General features: G+C 50.1%; 1 protein-coding gene across 4 annotated transcripts in view; it reads left to right on the top strand.

Annotated features, from left to right (window-relative positions):
• Window positions 1-18,048: 18,048 nt before the first annotated feature.
• ATP2B2 (ATPase plasma membrane Ca2+ transporting 2) overlaps window positions 18,049-20,133 on the top strand; it is a 358,541-nt gene continuing 356,456 nt past the window's right edge. For 2 of the 4 annotated variants that reach the window (XM_081072393.1, XM_081072391.1), the window contains exon 1: window positions 18,056-18,188. The gene's annotated coding sequence lies outside the window, so the exon portion shown is untranslated. Of the gene's footprint in view, window positions 18,189-20,133 lie in introns of all 4 variants that reach the window. The other 2 variants (XM_081072392.1, XM_081072394.1) reach the window with 2 other exon arrangements.

Raw genomic sequence — 20,133 nt, 5'->3', positions numbered from 1 at the left:
GGGGCTAATGACATCGCACCTGGGAAGCACATGCTATAGGAAAAGTGACCACGCCTGACATTCCGTGGGCCAGCCCTGGGCCGAACACTTCACATGTGTTAGCTCACTGAATCCTCACTGCAACCCTTTGAAATATGTGCTATTGTCTGCCCGCTACAGCTGGCTAGAGAAATGACAAGTTTAAGGTCACAGTGCTTTTGTTACTAGAGAATCTGACACCAAACACGTGTAAGTCCAGGCACCAAAGATGTTTGTTGATTAAGGGAGTAAATGAGTGAACCAATCTAAAGCAGAGGTGAGTGAAACAGATTGTCCTGTGGGGCGTGCAGAACTGAGGCAGAGTCACATCTGTCATTTAGACAAGTGAGGAGGTGTCCGGCACCCAGGTGTGATTCACTTGCAAGGCCCTGAGTGTCCCAGCTTCTCTTGTTCCTTCTTCCCTCCTCAAGGGAGAACGTGCTCCGAAGCTGCCTTCATCCTCAGCTCCCTGTCCTGTCCACTTGTCACAGAAGGATGTGAAATTGGCCTGGCTTGATCTGCTTTTCAAAGGCCGCTTCCTTGCTCTGGGGTCACCTGAGGATACATCTGATGCCCTACACTGTGCCTTTTCGCAGTGTGGCCTTTGGAATCCACAGCAACCCAGAAGGAGTTTGAGAACGCGTGGGTTCCCGGACCCAATCCTAGACTCTGAGGGCGGGGTGCAGGGAGATTTAAGAATCTGTAGGTTGTAGATTTTCACAGTCTCCTCAGATGACTTTTAGGCAGGCTAATGTGTGAAAAACGGTACCACAAACCAGCAGAAAAGCCAGCGTTTCGGGGTGCAGACGGCAGCTCCCACAGTGGTCCCTCACATCACAGGGATGCTGACATTTGTTGAGTCCTGACTGCGTGCTGGGCACCAGCACAGCTTGCTGAGGGAGCTGCGTGACATGCTAGAGCTGTTCCCTTATTTTACAGACAAGGAAACTGAGGGTCAGAGCATTGAAGTTGCTTTCTGTGGTTCAGAAAATATGACCTCTTTAAATACAAGTGCTGACTTCTGTTTGTGGCCTGGGGGACTTAATTTGGTTAAGCTCACCTTGCTGGGTTGTAAAATAGCCCAGATTTTTCTTTTCTTTCTTTCTGCCGAGTCATTTGCTTGACTGAAAGGCCCCTACAGGTCATTGGAATGAGCTGGGGTAGACACTGTGTGAATCCAGCTCTAAGGGAAGAATGAGAAGAATCAGAGAACAATGAGGTCCAAAAAAGCCAGCAAGGAGCTGGGACAGGGACCTGGTGGCACTGGTGTCCCGTGGGAGGGGAATTGATTCTCTGAGACCTCCAGGAAAAGCCATCTTGCACCCAAGAAGCAGAGTGATGGCACTAAGTTTGTCTGTAAACACTGGCCCTTTGCTTAGCTGCAAAGAATGAGCCCATTGGATTGGGTCCAAGACCAGGAAGTGCCTCCAGAAATCCATGTCTGGATCCCATCAGATAATGTGTGGAAAAGCACGCCTTGGGCTGGGAGTCCAGAGAGCTGCGTGTGACTGCACTTTGGTCCCTTTGTTGTGTGAACTTGGGTCAATGTCCACCCCTCTCTGAACCTCAGTGTTACTGTGTGATGTTGGGTTTGAACCAACTGCTCCCGAAGGGTCTTGTAGGGCTAGTCTGTAAGTTCTTAACCTCAGGGCCTGACACAGAGTACATGCTCAACAGATACGCCTGGAATAAATGAATTTGCTTTTAGGCAAGGCTTCTCCTCTTCCTTTGCTGGAGCTGAGGTTGGCATGGTGTTCAGCTCCTTCTGCTCATTCGTTCCCCACTGACATAGACAACAGCTCTAGTCAGGTGCTTTTCTCTGGCACCTGTCTGCAGCCTGTCTCACCCTCCATCCACCAGCCCACACCCCCCAGCAGAGTGTTCCAGCTTCTCCCCGCCCCTCCTCCCACCCCGCCCAGCCCTTGCAGTGCAGCCAGAGTCTTCTCATGACACAGCTGGAACTAGCCATCCCTGCTCCCAAAGCCCAGTTGCCCATTGTCTGCCCACTGGCGCTTCTGCCCTGGGCCCCGCATTTGGCCCCAAGCCAGCTTTCCGTCTGTCCCCATCATTCTCTCTAAAACCTGGCTCTGAGGGATTTCATAGCTCACGTCACTGTGGACCCATGTCCCCACTAGCTCGCGGCTCCATAGCATGAAGGACAGATAGATGGGCCCCGAATAGATGTCATGTGCACCGACAGTGCCACCCTAGGTGCAGGGAACGGCACAGTGTTGTAGCGAACCCACGGGGGAAGGCAGTGGGGACAGGCATGGGGATGCCTTTGTTGGGCCCTTTAGTGGCCAGTCAGAAGACAACGGGAGCACAGACCTGCAGGAGGAGTAGCCGGTGGGGCGCTAACCCTCTGCTTGTTGCTGCGCTCCATGGACTGGCTGTGTGGCTGCGTGAGTCACCCCACCGGACTGAACCTTGGTGTCCTCATCTGCTCGTGGGGCTGGTGTGACCCACCCCCACCCCGGTGGGGTTGCTGGGAGGATTGCACGAGATCGCGTGTGTGAAGGTGTGTTCTGTACGCGGAGTGCTTTGCCTGCACCGGGTACTATTATTGGGCATTACCAGGGAGGGCTGGCCCCTGTCCAGAATCCGCGGCCTCAGAATCCTTCCACTGTCAGCTGCTCCCAATGCTGGCCTGCCTGGGGAGGCCGGCTGTGTTTCCGATTTTGGCTCCAAGGCAAACATCGATCTAGGATATGCTTTGTAAGGATGGATGAGTGGACACCCTGCCACTCTCCAAACTGGATCTCGGCCTTTAAATGATTAATGTATTCAGGCTGCAAATAGTACCTTATCTCCCATGCTTGCACGATGCTTGGGAGAAAATGCAGCCCCCTCAGGCCAGGTGGAGATGTGGCCCTGTTTCCTAATCTTAGGGTTGGGTGCCCCTCCATGCAAACGGGATGCTGTAGTGTTGGGGGCAGTACCAGTCTCTCTTCAGGTGGGGGTGAGGTTTTGTTTCCTTCTTGGTGAACTGGCACGGAGCCTGTGTTAGGAATTAAGAGAAGTGGGCTTGGGTTTTGACATGCTTTCCAACTGGTTGTGTGACTTCTCCGAATGTTGGTTTCCCATTTGTAAAATGAAGACATCAGTCTCACCATGGAAAAACTCTTTGAGAACCAAGAAGCAAGCACCAGGCATGAAGCTTCTGAGTTTGTAGACTCTATGCTTTGAATACAAATTTCATGGGGCCATCTATACACTTAGGCTCACGGATGGGGCAGTATGGGGTGTCAGTCAGCTCCAAACTCATCCTCATCTCTGATCCCAGGGCAGCTAACTTTGGGCATTGAGGCCTCAGAGACGCTCCCTTCTTACTCTTCATCCCTTGGTCCCCAGGGCAGGCCTGGCACATAGTAGGCTTTCAGAAAAGTGGTCATGGGACGGATGAGGGCACCGCTACAGTGACGAAGACTGGATCATCCACCCAATCCCACAAGGAAAACGGTAACATCCCAAATAGACTGCATCTTGCCTGTAGGTGACCCCTGCCTGGGATCCCTCTGAGGACAGGGACGGTGGGGTGGCATTACGTTGTGTTAATTTCACTGAGATGCCAACTTGGGCCTGCCTCACCCGGACTCCACCTACAGGAACATCCATGAGCAGGAGCCCCCTGGACCGTCTTCCTTTGAAAGCAGTTGGCTGTGCAGACAAGCAGCAGCATGTGAGCCTTTGCCACCTCTATAGCTGCAGGCGTCACCTCAAAAGCTTGGAACGACTAGGACCCCCATGTACACACTTCCCTTTAGTTTCTCCCTCTAGTCTGGCTCACTGGTTTGCATACCTCACTGGACCTAAGAGTAACCCACATAGAGTTCTGCTCCCCAAACCACCAAAACAGACAGAATTTTCCAGGGGAAGTTTAACTCTGCCTCACTACCCACTTTAGTCCTGTCTCCCCCGTACACGGAATTCTGCAGTGTACCCCTTAATCCCTGCATCCTGGACACCTGGTGCAATGCTTGGCAGATAGATAGATAGATAGATAGATAGATAGATAGATAGATAGATAGATAGATAGATAGAGATACAGACATAGACAACTGCTCAATAAATATTTGCTGCTTGATTTACTTGACATTAATGGAGAACATAAACCTCTGAAATCTCAGTGGCTTCATATTAAAAAGGTGTCTTTCTTGCTCATGCAGTCTCTTTTCCACCTGGTGACTCAGGGACATCCTGGTTCTGTCATCTCCACTTACAGCCCCACAAGTCTCCATGGCACAGAGAGAAGAGAAGGAGATGTATCAGCTCTTACCTGTGTCACATTTCTTACCTAGAAATGCATGCATCCCTTTGACTCACAATCCATCACCCACAGCTAGTCATGCAGTTCCAAATCCATGGCAAGGGGGGGCTTGCAAATGCAGGGGAGCACCCTCACTGCTGCACCGAGCCAAGGCTTGACCGGGAGACACTCTTGGTGGTCCCACCCGGGGCTTACTGAGCAGCTATGTGTGCCAGGCACTGTCTGAGGGCCTTTCCCAGCTTTCCCTTCATGTTTTCCTAACAACACTGCAGGGAGGTACACATATGGACTCCACTGAGCAGATGAGGAAACTGAGGCTCAGTATGGTAAGCCACTTATCCAGGTTCACATGGCCACCAAGTAGCAAAACCAGCGCTCAGACATCTAGGCTTGTTTTTCAACTCCAAGCCCAGTGCCTTCTCCATCATCGTCCAGACGTCCTATGGACATAAACGGGCTTCAAGACAAAGAAGAGGTGGGACCTGAGAATATTCCGGAACAATGGAAGGGAGAGAAGGATGTAAAAGGTCAAACACAGCCTGGCAGTGTCTAGAGGAATATGTGTGCCACCATCTTTGCGTGGTATTTTTCAGGAAGGACGCACTGAGCACTGGACTGGGAAAAACAGCTACTTCTACGGTGAGAGGTGAAGAAAGGCGATGCCTTATAAATGTAATTGAATTCATCAGAATGTAATTGACAGCCTCTCACAAAAGTCCCCTGGACACTCCAGAGGGTCGTTTAGATTTTGCTTCATCTTTGAGGAATGAGGGCTGCCTCTCCATTCTCTCAGGTTCTTTTTGAAATGAATATTTCTTCCACCCCACAGAGAACTCGTTACTCAGCGTTCTTTTTTCCCCCTGTCAACTTATTTTTTGGTCTATTTGAATCACAGAGGGAACAATAAATATATACAGTAGGAAGCAAACAAAAAAAAAAAAAGAGAAAAACGGCCTCCGTTTTAGACAAACTGCCTTTAACAAGTGGGTGCAGTATTGTTAACAGGTCTTCATCTGCTCTTTGCAAAACTTTAAGGGGCTCTGTTCTGAATACAATGAGCACAATTTGGAGAAGTGGAGTTAGGGAGTTGGGGAAGGGATGATCCGTTTTTATCCAAGAGAGCCCTGCAGATTGGATCAAATTCCCTGATAGGGAGCTGGACTTGACTGAACCACCCGGCCCAGGGCTGTTTGCAAAGCTGGCCGAGACAGCTGCATTTGGCAGCTCTGCCGAGTCGAGGAAGACTATTTGGTCACTGGGCAGCTCTGACCCTGAGAACGTCCAACTTTCTATTGACTCCACATCTGCCTTCCTGGCCCTAACACCTACATGCTCTAGTTCTGCCCCATTTGTCTTTCCAGGGACAAACTGTAGGGGTACTGTTTTATCTAATTTCTTACTCAGGCATAGAAAGTAGGTCACTGATTTGTTTCACAGAACCTGAAGCCTTGAACGTCAAGACTTTTCAGGTTGTGTTACATCAGGTCGTAGGTGGCAGCCGCTGCTGGGGAAGTGTTGAAACCTGGAGGCCAGAACTTTCGCCCCGGGGGCCACGAATGTGGCCTGCACACTCATGAGCATTGGTTGCAGGGATGCAGTTGCAGAACCTCTTACAGAACTGCATCTCTGTCACTCGAATCATGTCACAGCTGCGGAAGCCCACCTACAGCTCCCGGTCACCTTCAGGATGGGATTCGACCACCCTCACGTGGCTTCTGAGGCCTGTGGCTTTCTGGTCTCTGTTGAGGTGGAATGCCGCCACATGTCCTATTATACAACCTTCCCACTTCATACTCCAGAATGCTGAGTCGCTTCCAGTCGCCTCCACGTACCACACTGCTTCCCACCTCACTCCCTTTGCTCCTGCTGTACCTGCTGCCAGTCATGCCCTTCCTCCCACTCTCATTTACGCCCACACACGCACACACGCACATACACCCCCAGGTAACTCCTACTTGTCACCTAAGATTGAACTCCAGCTCACCGCCTCCCAGAAGCCTCTCTAGCTGTGCCTGAACTAAGGTGAGGGTATTTTGTCAGTCCTGCCTTGTTTCTCTGTCCCATGGGCCAGGGAGCTCTGTATGGCTCATTCGTGTGTGTCTCCTTCCACCCAGCGAGCAGACTGGTCCCACAGGGAGCTTGGCAAATAGGGGAATGAGCCAGTGAAAGTCTGAATGATCCCGGAGCTCTTTGTCGGTGGAAATGACTTCCAATGTCCTTCACGTTAGCACACGTCTCAGATTTCATCATGCAAGTGGGTAGAAACACACGGCTTGGTCCTGGCCACTGTCTCATTGAGGAGACTTTGCTGCGTTCCACAGTCCGAGAAAGATGGCCACGTTGTGCAAAAAGGACAAGAAGCAGCCCCAGAGGACAGCGGCCATCACAATTCATTCTCCTTTGATTTATTTCTCTGGAAAGGATGTAACAGCATTAAAGGAAGACAATCAAAACAAGATAAAACACAAAACCATTTTCATTCTCTATTTTTTTTCTTCTCCTCCATGTTTATATATTTTTTGTAGTTGTAATCAGGGTGTTAGCAAACTTTGCATTTCTCCACCTAATGAGAGGTTTTCCTCTGGGGCCCAGCCTCAGGCTCAGACCTGGGTGAACATGGGTTTGGGGGACTGCGTTCTTGTGCTTGGGCTCTGGCCCCATTCCAATCCCCTCCCCAATTCCTCTTGTCTGCACCCCCCACCCATCACCACCATCCTGCCTTAGGAATCCCATGTGGGACATGCTCAGCATTGTACAAAGAAGAACCTATTTCGTGCTCAAAAACAGCCCTTCACGGTGGGCACGATTGTCCCTGTCCTACAGATGTGGACACTGAGGCTCAGAAGAAGGGCAGATTGCCCACCAACCAAGCCTTCCAACTCAGGCCTGCGATCTTGATGATTTCTGAATCAGCCAACCCCACATTCCTGCTCCAGCTACCTGCCCGGTACGCTGGTTCTCACCCAGCAAACATAGGCCCAACAGGCTGAGGCACAGCCCAGTGAGGATCCAGTTCATTGGCTCAGGGCTAGAGACGGGCCCCATGTGTTTGACAGACGTACTTCCCGAGAGCCAGGAAGGAGACAATCTTGGCTGAGAGCACAGATGGCACAGTTTTGCCACTTACAGGCTATGATCTTAGGCAAGTTTCTCAACCACTCTGTGTCTCAGTTTCCTCATCTGTGAAATGGGATCTACCTTATTGGGCTGTGGTAAGGATTAAATTAGCCAATAAAAGCAAATAACTGAAAACAGTATGGAACATACAGATACTATATAATTGCCATTATTATTACTGTTATTATCATCATGGCTTACTGCGACATGTCATTTCTAGAAAGAACATGCTCACCTTACTATGTGCCAGGCTCTGTGCTAAGTGGCATAGCAAGTGCAAAGGCCCTGTGGTAGGAGGGAGTATGGTGTGTTGGGGACAGAGAGGAGGCCAGTGAGAGCCTGCCGAAACTGGGGAAGTGGGAGAAGATGAGCCTGGAGAGGTGGGCAGTGGCCAGACGTTGGCAGCCTCCTCTGCCTTGTGAGGAAGCGAGGTTATATTCTAAATGTAAATGCCCTCCGTTGTTGTGAGACTGTGAGACACAGGGTGAGCTTGTTTTGTTAGTGGCACACACCTACCCACACCTGCTTCACCCACCTCTGGAGCTCTCCATTCATGTTAGAACTGCAGCCATCCTGATTGCTTCCCTCACCCTCACCAGCCATCATCTTAGCCACATCCTCTTCCAGAAGTTTCTCAAACACATCCCTTCCTATCCATCCCTGGGCCGGGCTGTGGGTGAAGGTCTCTCCTCCGGGTTAGAGTCCCGCCTCTCTGTATGACCGTGCTGCCGCCATCCCCTCCATCTGTGTCCCCGGAATCCACCCTTCACTAATGCCCTCAACCTAAAATCGGCTGTGTCATTCCCCACCCGCAAAACCTTCCCTGGCTCCCCAGGGTCTGTGCTGTGCTGTCTAGTACAGTAGCCCCTAACCACAGGTGACTATCAGGCAGCACCGATATACAATCTTCCCCTCATCACCTAAAGTTCTGTTAGACAGTGTCAGACTCTACGAGATGAAATCCAAACTTGTTGGTCTGGTATTTAAGGCCTTAAACAATCTGGCCCCAGCTGACCTGTCCCGATTCATTTCTCACCAGCCCTTCCTGTGCTCTCAGCTCCAATCACGTCACACAACTCTACAGTTCCCAATCATGCTTGTGTTAGTGTGTCTTGTGTAGACCCTTCGAGAGTTTATGCAAACAACATGCAAATATTGTCAGCAAGGACACTTTGCCCTGCTTTTGGTGTCTACTCCACCCTGAAGGCACTGCCATGGAGAAAAACCTTTTCTGTTGACCCTAGAGGTATTTTTGCAAGTCTGGGCCAGCTCCTGGCTATCTACTCTTTTTAAACATCAGGCCACTTTAAGGGCTGCCCAGCATTTAGCAAACATTTCTGGAGCCTATCCTCATACCAGACTCTGTACCAGGTGCCTGGGGCACCAGGATAGCTCCTATCTGTCCTTAGAGCTTCATGTTCAGTAGGAAGCCTGCATGGGTGCAGGAAAAACAACAACAGTACGGCATTAACTATGACGAGATGTGCATTGGGTGGTCTTTCTGGGTTCCTGATGCAGAGGGGAGCACAATGTGACATTTTCTCAAGCTAAGACAGACTTTGAGCCTGCCTCGCCCACCTCGTCTTCTCATTTTACCTGTGACAACACTGACCCTCAGGGAAGGGACAACACTCCTGGTACTAGGGAAGCCAGACACAAGGCTGAGCATTGGGGCCCAACTCATGGTTCTCTGGCCCACCAACCTCACTGTCTTTTCCCTCTCCCTCATTCCCATGGCCAGTTCCCATAACACTCCCAAACATCTCTTAATTCCCTATATTTCCCACCACCTCCATTGCTGCCTATGGGAATCAAACCAGCGTCATCTCTCACCTGCATCATTTCAGTGCCTCCTCGTGGCTTCCCCTCTGGTCCTCAGGGAAGCCAGTGGGAGCTTTTCAAAATGCCATTCTGATCAGATCACTTCTTCCTTAGTAACTCTAACTCTCAAGGGCTCCCTACTGCTTTTTTATACTTACTTCAACTCTTTTACTTTGAAATATTTATAGATTTGCATGCAATTGCAAGAAATAGTAGAGAGGACCTGGGTATCTTTGGAAACCCAGTTTTCCCCAACAGTAACACCTTGAATCACTGTTCCCTGTTGCTTTTAAGATAAAGATAGAGATTACTGTGCTAGTTTGGCACTGGACTCAGAGAGATCTGGGTTCAAATCCTGGCTTTACCACTGACCAAGTTACTTTGGCAAGTTATTTTGCCTCTCTAATACTCTGATTCTTTGAGTGTAAAATGTGTAATAAAGATACTCACCTCAAAGAGTTGCTTGAGGCTTAATGAGATAGTACTCATAAAGTGCTTAAAACCGAGTTTGACTTACTGATTGGCACTCAATGAATGGCAGAATGGCCTGGAATGGCCTGGCCGCTGCCTACCTCTCCCTGCCCACAACCCCCTTCTCTCTCCTCTCCCGCCACACTTACCTTTCTTTCTGTTTCTCCCTCTTGTCCTGCTCCTTTCCCAGGACCTCTGCACATGCCCTTCCCTCTTTCCAGAATGTTTTTCACCTTTGCACATTGTTAATTGTACTTTCTTCAGCTCAAGCCGTCCTTCATCAAAGACGCCTTTGGGACTGCAGAGACCTACTCACATTCCTCCTCTCGCAGCACTCATACTTTTCCTTACAAGTGCTTCTTTCAGGATATAAATATAAAACAACATTTGTTTTTATTTGTTCTTTTTCTCTTCTGCCCAACTATGAGTCCATAGACGTCAAGATAATGTTTGTATTGCTCATCAAAGTATCCCCAGCGCCTAACAGAGGGTCTGGCATGGAGGGACCAATAAATATTTCACAACTGACTCAATGAGCAAATGGCAGGGGCGGGTGGGGGAGAAGGCGATAAGGATGATGGTGAAGATTTTATTAGCACGTTTATTGTGTGCCACACAATACACTCAACACTTTGTGTGAAGTATCTCATTTAATGACTGACATTTAAAATAACCTCAGTCACTCTCTATCCAGCTTCACTTTTTCTCCTTGGCTTTTTATCACTGCCTGATATTATATGTTTACTTAGTATCTGATTTCCTCACTAATGTAAACTTCATGAGCTCAGAAATTTAGTCTTCGTTCCCTTCTGGTCCTAGGACTGAAAATAGTGCCTGGTACACTGTAGGTGCTTAATGATCATTTGTGGAATGAATGAATGAGCACAAGACATGTATGAGGTAGATACACTTATTACCTCATTTTAAACAGGAGGCAACAGAGGCTTGGAGAAATTAAGTACTTGGTCCAGATAGAGGCCAGAGCTAGGCTTGAACCTGAGCCCTCTGACTACAAAATCCGTGTTTAACTGCGATTCTCTCCTGGATTGGGTTCCCCCCAAAAGGACCCTGAGACCAGGATTCAAGCTCAAGTAGTTCCTTTAGGAGGTGATTCCAGGAAATCCTAGTAGGGCAGAGGGAAGTGAGGAGGGCAGGGAAGGAGGTCCGCAAAAGTTGTCATCAAGTAGCTTACCAGTGTGGCAACCAGAGCTGACCCCCTCAGGGTGGTCTGGGAGCTGGTGTAGACCAGCAGGCTCGGAGTTCTCCTGCCCAAGGGGTGAGGGGGCTGGAGAATTCACACACCAATCTCCGTCGTGGTTGCTTGTTGAAGGCTGTCCCCAGGGTATTAACTTCCAGCAGGTCTGGCTTGCCCCACATGTGGGCTGAGGCCCCCACGGTCAGAAAGAAGTTCTCAGGCGAAGAGTCTCGTGTGTTTGCCGAGGGCATGTAATGAGGCACTAGCAAGCACCTTTTTCAGATGCCATACAGAATCTCACCATCAAAAGGGTGCTGCATTTTCTCCCAAGATGACATTTAAAGACCACATATTTATAGGAGCAAAGCTCTTCCTCATCCTTCCCCCGGACTCCGCAGCTTTCCTCATCCACACCCTCTTTTCTCTCGCTTCTTCGGGTCCCAACGTCCTCCAAGGCCTGCTTTACAACCCATTCTGGGTCCAGGCTGGAGGAAGCGCCGGAGATGACGCGGTGCACCTTCGGACTCAGTGATGGGGCTCAGCCCCGCTCTGGGGAGAGGCATCCCTGTCAGGGCTGCAGTCTGCTCTCTGGGTGGCCCTGGTCTACCCTCCCTAGTCCCACACAACACATCACAGTCCATTCCTGGGGCCAGAAAACCCTCCTCTCTTCCCAAGCATTCTTCGTAGTTCCTGACATGACAGAGTTTCCTGCCTCCTACAACATTAGCTTTTCCAGCAGCTACTGTGGCCTATATTAAACCCATAGTCAATCTGCATCCCCAGCTTTCTCCATCAAATACTTGGCTTCCAAGTCAGACAGAGATTCCCCCATCTGAACTTGAAGGATTGTATTTGCAGAACCACAGTACAGAACAGGCTTTTGGTCTGTGTTGAATTTCATCTCAAACACAGGCCAAGAGGGACTCAATCGTATCCCTTCTTGCCATACTGGTCTATGTTCAGCGCAAGAGTTATTGTCTTTCTTGAAGAAGTGGAGTTGAACACATTTCCCTTATTTCTATCTTTGTCCCCCTGTATCTTAAGGAGGGGCTCTGTGCCTACCTCCTCTTACTACAGAACCCAGCTAGAATTGCCCATTGTTGCTTTCCTGAGCACTTGGGAATTGCCCATTGTTGCTTTCCTGAGCATTTGGGTTTGGTGCAAACCTGAGTTTGTGTGGACCTATCCTCTACCAACCCCCTTCCCATCCCACCAGCCCCTCTTGAGGAAAAGGATTCGTACACACTCATCTTTGAATACTGTACACCATACAAGAATCTGGCTCACCTTAGGTACACACATGTCAAATAAATGAATGGATGACTCCTCAGCGTGGGACCCAAGACCTTCTGTGGTCATCTTCCGTCCTGACTTTCTCCCTGTGTCTCACTTCACACACGTGTACTCCAGCCATATCAAACACCTCATCTTATCAATTATAAGAGGAACACTGGAGAAAACACATGTGGGAGGCTAAACAACATGCCACTAAACAACAAATGGGTCAGTGAAGGAATCAAAGGGGAAATCAAAAAATTCCTAGAGACAAATGAAAATGGAAGCATTACAGAATCTATGGGACACAGTGAACGCCTTTCTAAGTGGAAAGTTTGGAGCAAAGAGGCCTACATCAAGAAACAAGAAAAACCTCAAATCATCTAACCTTACATCTAAAGGAATCAGGAAAAGAAGAACAAACAAAGCCCAAAGTTAATAGAAGAAAGGAAACAATAAAGACCAGAGCAGAAGTAAATGAAATTGAAGTTGGAGACCTCACTCTCCCTGATTTCAAACTATACTACAAAGATTTAGTAATCCAAACAGTATGGTACTGGCACAAAAACACACACAGACCAATGGAACAGAATAGACAGCCCAGAAATAAACCCTTACTTATATGGTCAATTAATCTACAACAAGGGAGGCAAGAATATACAATGGGAAATGACAGTCTCTTCAATAAATGATGTTGGGAAAACTGGACCACTACACCATATGCAAAAAGTCAAAGTGGATTAAAGACTTAAATGTTAGACCTGAGACCATAAAACTAGAAGAAAATATAGGCAGTAAACTCTTTGACATCAGTCTTAGAGATATATTTTTGGATGTGTCTCCTCAGACAAGGGCAACAAAATAAAAAACAAACGGGACTACCTCAGACCAAAAAGTTTTTGCACGGCAAAGGAAACCATCAACAAAATGAAAAGGCCACCTACTGAATGGGGGAAGATATTTGCAAATGATATATATCAGATAAGGAATTAATATCCAAAATATATAAAGAACATATACAAGTACAATTCAACATCAAAAAAAAAAAAAAACACACCAAATAATCCAATTCAAAAATGGACAGAAGACCTGAATAGACATTTCTCCAAAGAGGATGTGCAGATGGCAAACAGACACATGAAAAGGTGCTCAACTTCACTAATCATCGAGGAAATGCAGTAAAACCACAGTGATGTCACCTCACACCTCTCAGAATGGCCATCATCAAAAAGACAAGAAACAAGAGTTGGCGAGAATGCGGAGAAAATGGAACCTTTGTGCACTGGGGGTGGGATTGCAAATTGGTGCAGCCACTATGGAAAATAGTAGGGAGATTCCTCAAAAAATTAAAAATAAAACTACCTGAATGAAAGAATGAAATGTCAAAAGAAAAATAGAACTACCATACAATTCAGCAATTTCGATTCTGGGTATTTACCTATAAAAACTAATTCAAAAAGACATGCGCACCCTTATGTTCCCTGCAGCGTTATTTACAATAGCCATAATATGGAAGCCACCTAGGTAACCATGGATGGACAATGGGATAAAGACGTGGTACATATATGCAATCGAATATTACTCAGTCATAAAAATGAGTGAAATCTTGCCGTTTGAGACAACATGGATGGACCAGGAGGGTATTATGCTAAGTGAAATAAGTCAGAGAAAGACACATACTGTATCATTTCACTTACATGTGGAATCTAAACTAAACAAATGAACAAACAAATCAAACTAAACAGACTCACAGATACAGAGAACAAACTGATAGTTGATAGGGCTGGACAGTGGGTGGAATGGACGAAAAAAGTGAAGGGGATTAAGAGGCGCAAACTTATAGTGTGAATGAGCCATGGGGGTGTAATGTACAGCACAGGGAATACAGTCAATAATATCACAATAACTTTGGACAGTGACAGATGGGTGCTAGACTTTTCATGATGATCACTCCATAAGGTATATAAATGACAAATCACGATATTGTACGCCCGAAACTAATATAATATGGTATGTCGACTCTAATTAAAAAGAGTTTCACATTCAAAAAAAAAACAACCACCACAAAAAACCCAGCTAAAATTCCACCTCTGAAAGTCTTCCTCATTCGCTGTCTTGAGAATCAATTGTCCCCCCCACAGGCTGCCTCAGCACTCGGTGTTTTTCCTTCTCTGTTTTAAAATTGCACAAGTAAAACACAGGAGTGTTGCTATTGTAACAGAGTCGCACAGGGCCTGAAATATATAGGGTAGAGTGATCTCCTCTCTGCCTGTGTCCTCCCCAGAGGAAATCCCTGTGAAGTCTTCACTGGTGGCACTTTGCACCTCAGGTATGTTGGCCTGCCTTGTATTGGAGGAGTTGGGTTTTCCTGGCTGCGTTTCAAGTCCCTTAATGAGAGGCATCTGACTTGTTCTTTCGTTTATCCCCTGCTCAGCTCGGAGTCAGCCCAACTTTCTAGATCATTGGATGGGCATGGGTGTCAAATACACATTTCCAATCTTCTCCCCTTGGAGATTCCAACTCTGGAGATATGCGTCAGCCCCAGGAATCTCTACAGACCGGTGATGAGGTCTCCAGATATGTGAGGTAAAAATACAGCTTAGAGACTATTGTTTTCAAGGTGGCGTCCATCTGATAAACATCTCACTCGTTGATTTACATAGATGTCTCCTTCTTTTGGCTTAGTAGGATGAGCATTTTGGATGTGTGCTTTTAATGATTTTGACTGCGACTAAAATAGTAAGACATGGTTATTGTGGGGAATTGGCAAATAAAGTCAACTTTAATCCCATCCCATCGAAACCACTTTTGAGGGACTTTCATGGGGCCTTGGGACCACACCATGGTTCCCAGTTTTGCTGTTGGCCATTTCCTGCCCCTTCCTCTCTAACAGGACAGTGGAGACTCATGCTTCTTTCTCTTCTTATGAGCTCAGAGATGACATGCTCACTAGCTCGCCAAGCGCCAGTCATTTCCCCATCTCTTTTTCTTTGTGTGGCAGAAGGAAGAGGCCATTTCCCTTATCATTTGCTGCCAGTTCCATCTTTTAAGAAGTCTTCAAGTTTCAAGAGTCCGTCAGGGCCCTAGTTTTCGTGGGACTTCTCCTGGGTGTCGACTGTTGAAGCTCCCTTTCTACCAGATGGACTTCAGGGTTGTCAGTACAACCTCTGTGTCTTCACTTCAGACAGCCATCACCTCACATCACCTTTGCCACATCTGAGTATTCCCTCTCTCTCCCCCGGTCTATTATCAGATGAGGAAACTGAGGCTCAGCTTGGAGCGGTGGCTCGTCGAAGTTCCTGAGTGTAGTAGTAGCAGGCCTTTCGCTCTGGTTCAAATCCCAGTGCCTCAGCGGACCCCCCCGTTCTGTCAGCTGCCACGAGGTGCTGCTTCCCCTCCCTTCCCATGACTCCTCGGAGGTGGACATGGCCACATTCTGCCAGAGAGACGAGAAGGCGGAGTGTGTGTAAATAGAGAACATTGATCTTTTTCCTGCTAACCCAGAGGTCAGAAGCTGCCAGCCTGCTGGCCAAAGACCTACCACCGCTCTATTATGTTCAGTTCTCTCAGAGTTTTAAATTGTTTTAAATTAGTTGATGACATTTAAAGATCAAGAGTATTCACATAAAACTCCAGATGTCTGGCTTCTCTTGAAAAAATAGAAAACTGGCAGTCTAGGCTCATAGCCCTGCCTGGGCACAGCCGAATAGAGCTGAGTAGTGGCTGTATCTATTAAACAGGGCAGATGTGACGGCCCCCCCCCCACTCCCTGTGACCTCCCCAGGCAGAGCCAGTGTGAGCTGTTATTTGTCACCTCACATGCATTGCTCCTTTTTCTTACTGGTAGATTCCAGGCAAGAGAGCCATCAGTCAGAACCAGCCCACCTCACTCAGTATTGCCTGGTCCTTATAGGCATTTAAGTTTGCAATCCCTACTGGCCTTCAAATCCCTACCAAAATCATCCTTGCAGATCCTAGAACCTTAGCATACAGTAGGTGCTCAAGAATAACTAGAGCTACCATTTGTTGAGTGCTTATTCTCAAGGAGGCTATGGAATGTATCACCCTTTAACAGATGAACTGGCAGGCTCAGAGAGGTTGAAGGCATGCCCAATGTCACACAGCTGATGAGTTTTATCACTAGGACTTTTATGGTGTCACACTTTTGCACTGAGTTGCCTCACATTTTGTAGCTTTTCACACCCATTCTTTTTGCCTTTTCAACTTACCTGCTGGTTTCTGAAGGTTTCATAAAACAGACAGTAAGCTGAGCCTTGATACTATGACTAGGTAAAGACTGATTGAGAGGGAGAAAGGAACTTTGTGAACCAAGGTGGGAAAGTCATGGAAAGGGCACTTGGGGCCAGAGCACGAACGGCCTTGAAAGACAGTGTGAGGCTCCACGGGGAAGCTATGAAAGGTTTTAGAGCAGGAGCAGACACTATCTAGCCTGCAGCAGGATGGGGCAGAGAGGATGACATTGTGAGAATCCAGAAGAGAGGTTGGTGCCGGAAGGAGAGCCTGTCAACAGAGGGCAGAGAACAGGTTCGGGGGACTTCGGGGTCACCAACAGCCAGGCCTTGGTGGTGGGAGTGCCTGGAGCTGGCCATCTGGAGGCAATGCAGTGTCATTAGCTGGGATGGGGAAGGTGAGAGGAAATGCGGTTGATGGGCCATCCATGGAGAGCTGTTCGCTGGGCACTCCAGAGAGAGGACAGGGCCTTAGCGGGAGCTGCAGAGCCGCCTGCCAAGCCAGGTGTGGAGCAGTGAGAACAGAGTGCCCTGAGCCAAGAAGAGCTGAAGATACTCCAGTCACACCTGCCGGATTTCCTTCTGGGTACTGACTTTCCAGGTCTCCTTTGTACTTCTGTGCCTAAGCCCCCAAGAGAGAATATCCTCTGCCCCATCCCAGGGCTGTAGAGCACTGGCCATGATGGGTTTTGGCCCCATGAATGGTGGCGAGATCCCAGCCATTCCCGGGAAGCAGGTGTTCCCGACCGCCAGAGTCCAGCAGATACCCAGGCCCTAGCTTCTTATTCACTAAACAAGGCTTGGGAAGGGGGAGTTACCACGGTCAGCCCCTCCGTGTCCCCACCGCCATGGGGGCTCATCTTCGTCTCTCTTTCTGCCCGCAGAGCAGAGCATTTGGCTTTTTATAAAGCCAATAAATAAATAAGCAAGCGGGCATGATTAATTGATGCCATAGAGCAGACCGAGGCGCTGGGAGTCAGGTGGCCCAGCTTCCTGGTGGAGCGAGGCTGGGCAACGACCTGGGGCTTGCGCCAAGGAGGGGAAGCCTGCTTTGGGGAGGTGCTTTCGGCGTGTGCCTGGGGTTTTTGCCTTTCTCCTCAAGCAGGGACTCTGTCCCAGCGTCCTGCAGGCCCCAGGCCCGGCCAGGTTGGGGGCTGGGGGCCAACAGGTGCCCCTGTCCTACCACATCCTTGCTCAAAGCTAGGTCTCCCCACATGCGGGCTCCACACCTAAATTCATCCACACCGTGTGACCCTAGGCACAGGTTCTAGTGTTGGGGGAAGGAGGGCTTGGGGCACCCTGACCCAGGGAGAAGGGTGGGGAGGAGTGCCTTCAAGGGCAGGGCTGACGTTGGGGGTGGAGTGGGGTAAGGGGCTAGTGCTGATCTTGGTACCCGGAGAAGGCGCCCAGGAGAGGCCAGAAACCCTTTCCGGACCGCCCCGCACGTGCGCGTGGAAGAGGGCGCGGGCTAGACTACGCGCCAGGGTCCCGCGGGGCGCTCTCCGTGCGGAGTTTGGGGAGGGCCGAGGGGGAGCGCGCGGGGAGGAGGGAGCGGAGAGGGGAGGGAGGACGGCGGGAGGCGGGCAGAGCGCAGTGCAGCGGTGGCAGAGGCGGCGGCGGAGGGAGGGAGGCAGGCGGGCGGCGGCGGGGCCGCGGGGCGAGAAGAGCGCGGGGCAGCGGCGACCGAGGAGCCGCAGCGCAGCGGGGCCGGGCCGGGCCGGGCGCGCACCAGGGCGGCGGCGGCGGCAGCATCTCGCTGGCGGATCCGGCGCAGGTGAGGCAGGAGAGCCGGGCCCGGGGTTCTGGGCCTCCTCCCCTCTCCCTCGGTCTCTGTCTACCTCCCTGCCGGCTTCCCTTCCGTAGGTGCCCGGCCCCGGGGATCCCTACCGGGCCAGAGCCCGAGCCCAAGCCGGAGCGCGTCCTGGGTCCTCTCGCCCCGCACAGGCTGGCGCCCTGTCAGCGGTGACCTTGAGCGGGCACCAGGCGGCGGGCGGGGCGGGCAGAGGTGGGCGCCCGCGGACCCGGCGCCTGAGGACGCGGGGAGGGGAGCGTAGCGCGCTGGCGGCGCGCAAACTTTCCGGGCTCCGGCCAGCCCGGGAGCCGGGGGGTGTCCAAGGCGCTAGAACCCCCCGATTTTCTTCTTCCCAGTTGGTTGGACTTCTCCACCTGCTTTACCGCCAGTATTGAGGCCCCCCCTCTCCTTTATCCAGGCCCCGAGTCCTGCAGGCCGGGGACACGATCAGAGCTGTGCACGGTGACCCTGGGCTGGGGGTTTCTTCTCTCCCCGGGGGTAGTTTCCACGCTTGTAAGAGCTCGAGCGCGCCGGAGCACCCTCGGCCAGGTGCTCCCTGCGTCCCCGGCCTTGCCTCTTCCCGGAGCCCTTCACTCTGCACACAGCCTTTCTCCTAGCACGGTGGAGGGCGGAGGTCCTGCCTAGAGACGTAAGAGCCCTGAAGCCCCGTACTCAATTGGGCTGTCAGATCTGCAGCTTGGCTTTACAGCCCAGCAGCAAAGGCTCCTTCAGAAAGTGAGCTCAGGCAGTTGCCAGCCGCCGCCCCCCACCAAGCCCCTATGGTGGGTCAGTATGGTCCGGACACCTGGACTCACCCAGGCCTGGTCACCCTGGAGCTCTGTGGTCTCGGAAGGAAGGGATGTCCTGGCCTCCTACAACAGTAGCCTTGGGAAGGGGAAGTGAGGCCCAGAGAGGGTGAGCCAGCTTCAAGGTCACACAGCCAGCCCCAGAGGAGCAAGAACTGGACTTGCTTATAATGGGCTGGGGAAGGATGGAGAAGACTCATGTTTGGTTCCTACACCTGGGGTATTTCGCTCTGGGACACTGTCTCCTATTAGCTGTGATACATCTGGAAAGTCATTTCCCCTCTGACTCACTTTCTCCATGTGTGAAATGGGGGTAGCTACCTCATAGGGCTGTTCTGATGGCTGAGCTAATGTTCTATAAGTTCTTACCATCATGCCTAGCGCACGGTTTGTGTCCCAAAATGTTAGACGACAACATGTGAAATTTCCTTTCTGAGCCTGGAAGGGAAAAACAAAATCTTCCCATCCTTTTCCTTCTGCTGCTGGCACCTAAATTTAGGTGGGTTCACCCCCTCTGCTCTGTGGACTGCTGGTGTATGGGGTGCTGTGCTTGCTGGAACCCTGAGCACCTGTGCTGTATATGGAATGTTGGGTGAAGGCAAGGGTTCCAGCACACTTAAGAGCCTGCTGGACCCACTGGTCAGCATAACATAGGCTGTGGCTTCCTGCTGCTTCCATGGGGAACCAATCCCCAATTTCTATTCTGAAGTCAGGGCTCTGCTGTGGCCCCAGGAAGACACTCCCTCTGCACACAGTCTCCTGGGAGAAGCGCCATCCTCACCTTCTCCACCTGACCTGCTCTCTCCCTACCTTTGTGAGATGTGATTCCTTCCCCCCAGAGGTCCTATTGACAACAGAGGAAATGGTGGGAGGGATTCATTCATTCATTGATTCATTCATTCATTCACCCACTCACTCACTCACCAAGCCTTGATTCATACCTTCTCTAAGACACACACACACAGAGATGGGCCATATCTGGCAGTTCTGAAGCTTCTACCAGGTGCCGGGCACTTGCTAGGCACTGGCCACACATTCATTCATTTGACAAATTTATATTAAGCACTAAATACGTGCTAAGCACTGTTCGATGTGCCAGGGACACTAGTAAATAAAACAGA

Source organism: Rhinolophus hipposideros, assembly GCF_964194185.1.
Source record: "Rhinolophus hipposideros genome assembly, chromosome: 14".
Lineage (NCBI taxonomy): Eukaryota > Metazoa > Chordata > Mammalia > Chiroptera > Rhinolophidae > Rhinolophus > Rhinolophus hipposideros.
Note: the sequence above shows the minus strand (reverse complement) of the source record. Positions and strands in the feature narration are given on the sequence as shown.